Source organism: Microcaecilia unicolor, chromosome 2, assembly GCF_901765095.1.
Source record: "Microcaecilia unicolor chromosome 2, aMicUni1.1, whole genome shotgun sequence".
In the NCBI taxonomy this organism is placed as follows: Eukaryota; Metazoa; Chordata; class Amphibia; order Gymnophiona; family Siphonopidae; genus Microcaecilia; species Microcaecilia unicolor.
This window is the reverse complement of record NC_044032.1, coordinates 558,439,602-558,451,859: the sequence shown is the minus strand read 5'-3', so window position 1 is coordinate 558,451,859 and position 12,258 is coordinate 558,439,602. Positions and strand designations below refer to the sequence as shown.

General features: G+C 45.9%; 1 protein-coding gene across 1 annotated transcript in view; it reads right to left on the bottom strand.

The window, feature by feature from the left end:
• The window catches only part of CEP135 (centrosomal protein 135), a 445,305-nt gene that overhangs the window by 227,770 nt on the left and 205,277 nt on the right, over positions 1 to 12,258 (bottom strand). The window lies entirely within an intron of this gene.

The window sequence follows — 12,258 nt, the reverse complement described above, 5'->3', positions numbered from 1 at the left end:
CGTCGATGCACTCGATGCCTCCGGTGCCGATGTCGACGAAGAGCCCGAGAACAAAACGTTCCACTGGGCTAATCTCGCTACCTGAGTCCGCCTTTGTAACAGGGAACACAGACTGCAGTTCTGAGGGCGGTGCTGGGCCCCTAGACACTGAAGACACGCAGAGTGCCTATCAGTGAGCGAGATTACCCGGGCGCACTGGGTGCACTTCTTGAAGCCGCTGGAAGGCTTCGATGTCATGGGCGGAAAAATCACGCCGGCGAAATCAAAGGCCGAAATGGCGAAAATTGAAGCACCAAAATTTAAAGGGAGAAAAATCTCGACCGAGGCCAAACTAGGCCTACCCCGACAACGAAAGAAAACTTACGGGGCAAAAGTTGTGAAAATTACGGGAAGGGCAGAAAACCCGAAAGGGTCTTCCGGAACACTTCCGGAGCGCTTCCCGAACTTTTTTAAAGAAAAACAAGGAAAAAAAAACACGTCGAAAAGGACGCGCGAGGTCGACTCTCTGGGGCACGAACGGCGTAACACGACCGTACCGAGCGCGGACGAAAGAAGACTGGCCGGCTCGAGCCGGTTTCGGGCGGGAAGACGGCCGCGCATGCGCGGTGCGCATGGGCGCGCGAGGACTAGCAAAGGCCTTTGCTAGTAAACTTTCCGATGGAGGGGGCTGCCGAGGACGTCAACCCATCAGTGAGAACAAGCAGCCTGCTTGTCCTCGGAGAAAAAAAGTTATAAGTTACTTACAAGTCCTTGTTACAAAGCATGAGCGGCATGAGGTAAGCACGTGATTGCAGGAGGAAGGAGAGTCTCTGTAGCAGTGGCAGCAGGATAGAAGAGCTCCGTGTGTGGAACAGCTTCTGTCTTTTATACATTGCAAGTTGCAGGAGGATATGATCACATGAACCTCAGCACTTGCTTCCTGGTTTGTACTGGATAATGCCAAGGCATTATGGTTAATGTAGTCTGTTCACATGATCACATTATAAGTCTTTCCTTTCTGCACATGTCCTGGTGTCTTCTTGTCTGATAGCTGATGGGAGGGGGCAGGTATACATCTGATGACAGGCAAATGTTTTGTTTATGGGTTTCCTCTGAGTCCTTTGTCTTCAGTACCTGGGTTTACACTTCTCCAGACCCTCTGTCTGCAGTTCTGCAAAAGTCTTGATGAACCTTCAAGTATCCACCTAGTCAACTTTTGTTATCAGTCCTTGTTAGGTGGGAGGAGAAGGAAGTTTTATATCTCTTTGGAGCAGTGCCTTTTGTCTCTGTTAAGTGTTTGTAATTAACTAGCCCTGCTATCAGAAGTTCCCAGGAAAGGGGGGGGGAAGAGGGACGTGACATGAAAGCCAGTTTCATTGCTGCAGTTTCAATACGTTTTTAAAGCTGTATTGGTATATCTGATTCAGCATAATCAATAATTATGCTACATATATTTCAATAATCCTGACAATTAAACTGATACCATAACATTTGGACTGATGAAGAATCCTGGTGGTTTGTGTATTGGGGTCTATGAGTGCTTTCTGGGAACTGTGAGACCACTAGGATTGTGGCCTCAGTAACCTATAAATCACTGGGGATAATTTGAAAGCAGGAGACTCGCCCAAAGGCAGTTGGGACCAAGTCGGTGGGAGGAGGGTGCTAGTGTAGAGCACAAGCGGCAGGTGCAGGCAGACCTGAGCTAGGGATAGACCCTCTAAAGAGGCTGTGGGGTAACCCCAAGCGGGTGGCTAGGCGTTTCGTGACAGACCTTTAGTCCTTCTTTTTTTGTGGCAGCACGGTGTGATTGTCAGACTCAGTGTGTGGTCACCAAAGTTCAGAGTTTTTATCTGTAACCTCCAGACTCACAGCACAGAGAACAAGTGTAGCAGTAACAGGGTCCCTTCTTGTTCAGAGTTTTTTTGGTAGTGTTATGAGATTACCAGGATGCTGATGGCGACTGGCAGTGGCCAGCAGACACTGGAGATATCTGACCTAACACGAGAAACCACATGGCCTCAGTGAGGAGGAGATGCAGGAGCAGCCTGTGCAAAGATCTCCTTGGGGGAGACCAGACTCCTTGTGGACAATGGCCCATGCATTGGCAGGGCCAAATGCCACGCCAGCTGAAATCTGGCAGATCTACATGATAGAGCAACAGCAACTAGACCAGCTGCAGTGAGAGGAATGGAAAGAGCAACAGAAGCAAGAGGAAGACCAACTGTGGCATGAACAGCGTGAATTCCAGAAGCGACGAGAGGAAAGGAGTTCCATTTGCAGAAATTAAAGATGGAGATGGAAATAGCTCCTATCCAAAGCTCCCGCCCAATCCCTGCACCAAGGTCAGAAGCAGGATCCACAGCCCGGATCGGGCCCAACTTGTTTGCGCTGCTTGATGATGCCCGAGGTGACACAGATGGACATCTAACTGCCTTTGAAAAAATTTGCTGCCTCAATGAGATTTCTCAGAAACACTGGATGTGCTATATGGGAGACAAGCTCACTGGTAGAGCACTTGAGGCATTCCAAGGACTGTCCATGGAGAAATGCTCCCAGTTTGAGGAGGTGTGCAAAGATTTGTTGAACTGTTATGCTATTACCCCGAGACCTATAGATTAAAGTTCCAGATTTTGCAAAAGGGGGCAGATAATACTCTCAGCGAGCTTGTGATTCAGCGAAGATACCAGCATCAGCGGTGGCTCAGTGGAGCTGAAGTTAAAACCCTGGAAGACTGCCAAAATCTGATGGTACTGGAGCAGTTTCTTCAGTGTTGTTGTTCAGAGGTGAGGGAACATGTTCGAGATCACCAGCCCCGCACTCCAGAGAAGACAGCTGAGTTGGTTGACATCTTCATGGCTAATTGTCCCTGGTTGGCAAAAAAAGCCGTCTGTATCCGCAGCATCCAGTATATATAAGGGTAGCCAGGGCCCTAAGCCAAATATCCCTGCAATCTCAGAGACTGTCAGCAAACCCTCCAGTGTTCCACAATAACCTAAAGACATGAGCATCTTTGTTATCATTGTGAACATAAAGGACATTTCAAAGCGGATTGCCCAGACAACCCCAAGCCTGTACTAAAGTGCATTCCAGTTCCTGCACCAAGACTGGCGGCTTTCATGGATGGCTCCAGTTACACAAAGGAGACCCACATAGTTGATGCAGCACAAAACTTACTGGACATTCATCAAGCAAGAAAGTAGCTGGGTGTCCACAACATTACAGCACCACATTACAGCACAGTAACTGTGAATCAGACACAGGTAGCTGGGCTTGTGGACACTGGCTCTAGCATGATTTTGTTATGACCAGAGCTAGTGCAGGAAGATGCTATTCTACCAGAGCGCACTACGGAGGTAGTACTAGCCAGTGAATCCAGAGAGACTGTACCCATTGCTTGAGTATTCCTGGATTGAGATATTAAGCCTGTATATAAAGAAGTAGGCATAATGAAAAACATGCAGGTACAATGCTGTGTGGGACTGACATGGGTCCAATGAACATTACTCTTGATAGCGGAGTCAGCATTTCCACTATGATGACCCGTAGTCAAGCCTGGGTGGCCCAAAAAGCAAAAGCAGAAGAGATCACCTCTCCAGTTCCAGATCCTGAGCCAGTCCAAGTGGAACCCGCTGACCAAGCGACAGGAGGAAGTGTTCCAGTGCTTCCAGCAGCACCACTTCCTGAGGTGACCAGGGCCGTGGTATGGAACAGCCTGACTTAACTGACACACCTATTGATCAGACTGATGATCCTGATTTGTCAGTGTCACCGGCAGAGATCCTTCCAGATATGGATACTGATACAGGGTAGAGACATGCTTTTTAGAAAGCACAGTGCTCTGACCCTGGCCTGGAAGCCCTGAGGCAGAGGGCTGGTCAACCAGCCAGTGACACTTGTAAAGATCGTATCCTATGGAAAGGAGGGTTGTTGTACAGAGACTGATCCTGCTCATCCTAATAGGCCCTGGACAGCAGGCAAGCAGCTTACAGTGCCCAGGGCATAGAGAGAACATCTTCTACAGATTGCACATGACATTTCACTAGCAGGACATCAGGGGATGGCACACAAACGCACTAGATTGACCCAGAACTTCTATTGGCTGGGAGTATCTTGAGCCGTAGCTGATTATTGTTGAACCTGTGATGTGTGCCAGAGAGTGGGTAAAACCTAAGATCACCCCTGAATCCTTTACCCATTATCAGTGAGCCCTTTGAGAGAATAGCTGTGGATATAGTGGGGTCTCTAGCCGGACTGGGAAAAGATATATATTGACAGTGGTGGACATTGCTACAAGATATCCTGAAGAGGTAGCCCTATCCTCCATAGAATCAGAGAAAATTGCCACTGCCCTGCTAGAAATATTTTCCTGGGTAGAATACCACAAGAAATACTCTGAGACCAAGGGACACAATTTATGACTTTAGTACAGTACCATTTTCATTTGTTATTCCATTAAAGTTCTCTCTATACATGTTACTTTTATACTCTATATTTCCCGTGTTTCTTATATAAATACTAATTGTATATGTTTATTCAGTCATGGTGATACCATGACGGAGCTATGTAAGCCACATAAAGCCTGCAAATATGTGGGAATATGTGGGATACAAATGCAATAAATAAATAAATAAATAAATAAATAAATAAATAAATAAATAAATAAATAAATGACTGAGTTCATCCAGAATTTCTGGGCACACTGAGTGAAATCTGTACATAACACACCATATCACCCTTAAACTAATGGGTTGGTGGAGAGATTTAATGGGACATTAAAGCGTATGTTAAAGACTTTCATAGAAACAGACCGGGACTGGGAGAAATACTTGCTCTACCTACTGTTTGCATGCAGAGAAGTACTTCAGGAGTCTACAGGGTTTTCCCAATTGAGTTGCTTTATGGCCGGAGGGTGAGAGGGTCCCTTGACCTAATAAGAGAACATTGGGAGGGGAAAGTTGATACCTCTGACATCCCTGTAATTGAATATGTAGTTAATATGTGGCAGAGATTAGAAGAACTTGTGGGCTTTGTCAGAAATAACTTGTAGATAGCCCAAACTAAGCAAAAGACCTGGTATGATCGTAAGGCCAGAGTAGAGAGTTTTAGGAGGGACAGCAGGTACTTGTTTTAGTCTCAGTTTGTCAGAATAAACTTCAGGCTAATTGGGCGAGACCTTAAAAGGTCATAAGGCGCCTGAATGATACAAATTATGTTATTTATGGACTCCCAAGACAGAAAGCAGCGTACCTTTCATGTAAATATGCTAAAGGCTTATGCAAATCACACAGCTATGGTGCTATGTGCAGCCTACCAGAAGAGTGTCAGGAAGTCTCATAGTCCCTGGGCTTCTCCTGTAGTTCTTGCTCACAAAAAAAGATGGCACAACCCACTTCTGCGTGGATTACAGGAGACTTAATGAATGTACTGTATCTGACGCCTATCCGATGCTCTAGATGGACGAGTTATTAGATGTCTTAGCTGGGGCCCAGTACTTGACTACAGTGGACCTTAGCAGGGGGTACTGACAGATTCCCCTAACAGCTGCTGCTCAGTAGCAATCAGCATTTATTACCCCATTTGGTCTGTATGAATTTGTAATGTCTCTTGGAATGAAAAATGCCCCTGGTGAATAGTCTGTTAGATGGACTCCAGGAGTATGCTAGGGTTTCTCTTGATGACATTGCTGTGTACAGCCAGACTTGGGATGACCATCTGCTCCATTTAAGCGGAGTACTGGACCACGGAGGCATGCCTGACTATAAACCCCAGAAAATGTCAGATGGGGACGGCAGACGTAAAATATTTAGGGCACAGAGTAAGAGGTGGACAGCTGAGGCCTGAACCAGCTAAAGTAGAAGCTATACAAAACTGGCCCACTCCCCAAACTAAAAAGCAATTATTGGCCTTCCTTGGAACAGAAGGGTATTACAGGAAGTTTGTGCCGAACTATAGCACTATAGCCAAGTTCTTGACTGACTTGACTAAAAAGGGACTACCCCGAATCATTAACTGGTTGCTAGAATGTGAAGCGGCCTTCCAAAAATTAAAGACAGCATTAGCTACCAATCCAGTACTAGTTGCACCTGATTACCAGCAAAGATTTGTGGTACAGACTGATGCCTCAGCATATGGCATTGGGGCTGTACTCAGTCAAGTGAATAGCAGAGGGGAGGAGCACCCATTGTGTACCTGAGTCGCAAGCTCCTTGACAGAGAAGTAGCCTATGCCACCATTGAAAAAGAGTGTCTGGCCTTAGTGTGAGCCCTCAAGAAATTACAACCATATCTGTATGGGCGAGACTTTAATGTCATCACAGATCACAATTCGTTGGTGTGGCTTAAGAGAGTCTCACGAGAGAATGTGAAATTAGCCAAGTGGAGCCTGTCCCTGCAAATGTACAACTTCACCACACAGCACCGGAAAGGCAGTGAACATGGTAACACTGATGGCCTCTCTAGAAAGGAAGAGTGAGAACCACCCTGACACTGGACTATCGAGACCCGATCAGCAGCCTGTAGAGGTCGCAGTCCTGGGTCTCTCTCTTGAGGAGGGAGATGTGACAGAACAGTGTGTTTTAAGCCTGTAAACTGTATTGAATATTTCTTGAAGTGCATTTCTCTAGTTTGGCCAGCAGGTGGTGAATGCTTATGTTTAAAGCTGTTTCAGAGGCATGATCATTCCTTCTTTTAGTCAGCACACAGATAAAGGAAATGCCTATAGTGATGTAACCAGCTATTTTTGAATCTTGTTGCTCTGTCAATTTGTAAACCAATACACAATTTTTGTTTGTTGCCTCTGCCCGTCTGGACTGATAAAGAATCCTGGTGGTTTGTTTGTTGGGTCTATGAGTGCTTTCCGGGAACTGTGGGACCACTGGGAGTGTGGCCCCAGTAACCTAGAAATCAGTGGGGATAATTTGAGAGTGATACACAGAGCGGTTGGGATCCAGTCGGAGGGTGCTAGTGGAGGAGTAGCCTAGTGGTTAGTGCAGCTGACTCTGATCCTTGGGAACTGAGTTCGATTCCCACTGCAGCTCCTTGTGACTCTGGGCAAGTCACTTAACCCTCCATTGTCCCAGGTACAAATAAGTACCTGTATATAATATGTAAACCGCTTTGAATGTAGTTGGAAAAAACCACAGAAAGGCGGTATATAAGTCATAGTAACATAGTAGATGACGGCAGAAAAAGACCTGCATGGTCCATCCAGTCTGCCCAAGATAAACTTATGTGTATACCTTACCTTGAATTGTACCTGTCTTTCTCAGGGCACAGACAGTATAAGTCTGCCCCGCCTCCCATCACCGGCTCTGGCACAGACCATACAAGTCTGCCCTGCCCTATTCTCGCCTCTGAACCACCAACCCCTCTTCCCCCCACCTGCTCCTCCACCCAATTTTAGCTAAGCTTCTGAGGATCCATTCCTTCTGCACAGGATTCCTTTATGCATATCCCATGCATGTTTGAATTCCGTTACCGTTTTCATCTCCACCACCTCCCGCGGGAGGGCATTCCAAGCATCCACCACCCTCTCCGTGAAAAAATACTTCCTGACATCTTTCCTGAGTCTGCCCCCCTTCAATCTCATTTCATGTCCTCTCGTTCTACCACCTTCCCATCTCCGGAAAAGATTCGTTTGCGGATTAATACCTTTCAAATATTTAAACGTCTGCATCATATCACCCCTGTTCCTCCTTTCCTCCAGGGTATACATGTTCAGGTCAGCAAGTCTCTCTTCATACGTCTTGGAACGCAAATCCCATACCATTCTCGTAGCTTTTCTTTGCACCGCTTCCATTTTTTTTGACATCCTTCGCAAGGTACGGCCTCCAAAACTGAACACAATACTCCAGGTGGGGCCTCACCAACGTCTTATACAGGGGCATTAAAACCTCCTTTCTTCTGCTGGTCACACCTCTCCCTATACAGCCTAGCAATCTTCTCGCTACGGCCACCGCCTTGTTGCACTGTTTCGTCGCCTTCAGGTCCTCAGATACTATCACCCCAAGATCCCTCTCCCCATCCGTGCCAATCAGACTCTCCCCGCCTAACACATACGTCTTCCTTGGATTTCTACTCCCTAAGTGCATCACTTTGCATTTCCTAGTCCCATTCCCTTTCCTAGTGTAGAGCACAAGCGGCAGGTGCGGGCGGACTTGAGCAGTGCTGGGGATAGACCCTCTAAAGTGGCTGTGGGGTAACCTCAGGCGGGTGGCAAGGTGTTTCATGACAGGAGTATGTTTGGATAGCACTGGGGAAACTTAAAGGTCCTATTTCCTTTTTGTATCATCATTTTAGCGCGCAGGAATTTACAAACTATAAATTTATGTTGGAGTTACATGATGTTTTGAATGGGGGAAGGACCTGCTCGAGGCCCCCCCAATATTATCCATTGTCATACTTCTTACAATGGGTCCCAATATGCATTGTACTTAATGCTGCCTATTCATTACATATGGACAAATATTTGACTCACATTGGAGCGACTGTGTCCACTAAAACCGTAAAGAAAGATAAAGCTCACTCCAAGCCTCTTGAAGACAAGATGGTTGACGGATTCGTGAGGGCAGTTACCCGATTCTCCGAAAGTGCTGTGGCTGAACTTACTAAAGCAATGGTCACTGCACTTGAACCCCAATTTGAACAACGTCAGGCCCAATTAGCTCTTCAAGAACAGATATTGGTCAATACCACCTGGTGCACCACTGAGTTGGAGCAACATGTCTAGGTGGTTGAAGACAACACACATATTTCACATTCCGATGCTAAATGGGAGTGGAGGAGTGGCCTAGTGGTTAGAACACTAGTCTTGCAATCCAGAGGTGACCGGTTCAAATCCCGCTGCTGTTCCTTGTGATCTTGGGCAAGTCACTTAACCCTCCATTGCCTCAGGTACAAACTTAGATTGTGAGCTCTCCTAGGAGAGAGAAATATCCGGTGTACCTGAACGAAACTCACCTTGAGCTACTACTGAAAAAGGTGTGAGCAAACTCTAAATAAATAAATAACTAAATAAAGCATTACAGGCTTTGGTGTGCTCATATGCCGAAAACACAGAAGACCCTGAAAATCAGTCAAGAAGGGATAATTTCCAGTTCTTGGGAGTGTCTGAGACAGTCTCAGATCATCACCTTCTAAGCGCTTTAGAGTAATTGCTGGAGACTGAATTACCTTTGTGCGAGGGTCTAGGTCCCGCATGTCTGGAGTGTGATCACCACTGGGAAATGCAAGCCTGGGGACATGTGGCCTCACATGGCCATTGCCAAGTTTCACAACTATTTACATAAGTTGGAGATGCTAAAACAACTTATGGAGGATGAACGAGAAGTGGAAGGACAGTGGTCCAAGCTGAAAGAAGCTATAAATAGGGCCACAAACCTTTATGTAAAGAGAGTAAATAAAAGCAAGAGAAAAAGGGAACCGATATGATTCTCCAAACAAGTGGCTGAGAAAATAAAGGCTAAAGAGTTGGCATTCCTGAAATACAGAAAGACTCAAGAAGAGAAACATGGGGAGGAATACCGGATGAAACTGAAAGAAGCCAAGAGAGAGAGATACGTCTGGCGAAAGAACAAATGGCTAGAAATGTAAGGAGGGGTGACAAAACTTTCTTCAGGTATATTAGTGAAAGGAGGAAGACTAAAAAGGGAATTGTGAGACTGAAAGATGCTGAGAACCGATATATAGATGATGAAGAAAAAGCAAATTTGCTAAATAGATACTTTTGTTCTGTTTTCACAGAAGAAAATCCTGGAGCAGGACCGCGATGGACTGGCAAAAGTACATGTGAGAATGGAGTGGATATAGCACCGTTCATGGAAGAGAGTGTGTTTGACAACTTAAAAATCTAAAGGTGGACAAAGCAGTGGGACCGGATGGGATCCACCCCAGGATATTGAGGGAGCTCAGAGAGGTTCTGGCGGGTCCTCTTACAAGATTTGTTTAATAAATCCTTGGAGACGGGACAGGTTCCATGGGATTGGAGAACGGTGGAGGTGGTCCCCTCTTCACAAAAGTGGTGATAGGGAAGAAGCTGGAAACTACAGGCCAGTAAGTCTCACTTCAATTATTGGAAAAGTAATGGAAGCCATGCTGAAGGAAAGGATAGTGAATTTCCTGGACGCCAATAAGTTGCAAGATCCGAGACAACATGGTTTTACCAAAGGGAAATCGTGCCAAACGAATCTCATTGAATTCTTTGACTGGGTGACCGGAGAATTAAATCAAGGACGTGCTATGGACGTAATCTACTTAGATTTCAGCAAAGCTTTTGACACGGTTCCCCACAGGAGGCTCTTGAATAAACTAAAAGGGCTGAAGATAGGACCCAAAGTGGTGAACTGGATTAGGAACTGGTTGGCGGGCAGATGCCAGAGGGTGGTGGTAAATGGAGTTCGCTCGAAGGAAAGGTGAGTAGTGGAGTGCCTCAGGGATTGGTGCTGGGGCCGATTCTATTCAATATATTTGTGAGTGATATTGCCGAAGGCTTCCAAGGTAAAGTTTGCCTTTTTGCGGATGACACTACGATTTGCAACAGAGTGGACACCCCGGAGGGAGTGGAAAACATGAAAAAAGATCTGTGGAAACTAGAAGAATGGTCTAACATTTGGCAATTAAAATTCAATGCGAAGAAATGCAAAGTGATGCACTTAGGGAGTAGAAATCCATGGGAGACATATGTGTTAGGCGGTGAGAGTCTGATAGGTACGGACGGGGAGAGGGATCTTGGGGTGGTAGTATCTGAGGACCTGAAGGTGACGAAACAGTGTGACAAGGCAGTGGCCGTAGCTAGAAGATTGCTAGGCTGTATAGAGAGAGGTGTGACCAGCAGAAGAAAAGAGGTTTTAATACCCCTGTATAAGACGTTGGTGAGGCCCCACCTGGAGTATTGTGTTCAGTTTTGGAGGCCGTATCTTGTGAAGGATGTTAAAAAAATGGAAGGGGTGCAAAGAAAAGCTATGAGAATGGTATGGGATTTGCGTTACAAGACGTATGAGGAGAGACTTGTTGATCTGAACATGTATACCCAGGAGGAAAGGAGAAACAGGGGTGATATGATACAGACGTTCAAATATTTGAAAGGTATTAATCTGCAAACGAACCTTTTCCAGAGAGGGGAAGGCGGTAGAACTGGAGGACATGAAATGAGATTGAAGGGGGGCAGACTCAAGAAAAATGTCAGGAAGTATTTTTTCACGGAGAGAGTGGTGGATGCTTGGAATGCCCTCCCGCGGGAGGTGGTGGAGAAGAAAACGGTAACGGAATTCAAGCATTCGTGGGATAAACATAAAGGAATCCTCCTCAGAGGGAAGGCATCCCCAGAAGCTTAGCCGGCGGTGGGAGGCAGGGCTGGTGGTTGGGAGGTGGCGATAGTGCCGGGCAGACTTATACGGTCTGTGCCAGAGCCGGTGGTGGGTGGCGGGGTGGGTGGTTCCCCATGTATTCAGGAAACTAGATTAACAGACCAGGAACACTTAGAGACTGGTGCATCAAATCAACTATTCATCTAACATGCATAAGAGGGGCGACGTGGCAGTTTTAGTTAAGATACGTTTGCAGTGCTAACTTCAACAGATCACTAAGGATGATTATGGTAGATTTCTATTGCTTCAGGTTCACATGCAGGGCCAGGATTTCCACATGTTGCTAGCTTATGTGCCTAAGACACCTATGCGCATACTTTCTTTAAAAAGATTAGTTTGCATGACCATATGCAATGTGACTATTTTCCCTTACTTGTAGCAGGTGACTTTAATGAAGTTATGAATCCACAAATGGATAAGTCTTCTCAGAAGCAGTTCCGTATGTTATGACCAAGTAAAGGACTTCCATATCTGTGCAATTCTTTAGGTTTAGTTGACCCATGGCAATTGCTCCATCTATTTGAGAGGGCCCATACAAATCTGGCCGGGTCCTTGGGACAATATTTTGCATTGATTACAACAAATTACCACAATCTTTGTTCTTCCTGGGTCACAGGGGCAGATATAGGACATTTATTGGTGTCTGACCATTCCATTATCTGGATAGATTTGGAACTAGCTGCGCATGGCAAGGGGGTGGGAGGTTGGAGATTTCCTGTTTATTTATTTCACGATCTAGACTTTCAAGTCTGTTTACATGAGAAATGAACTGATTACTGGTCCTTTAATGCACAGCAGGTCTCCAACCCCCTATTCTTCTGGGACATCTTGAAAGTGGTCTTACGAGGCAACATAATTTAATATATAGCAGCGTGTTCATATCATTTATCTCAGACTATCCTAATGTTGGAGAATCA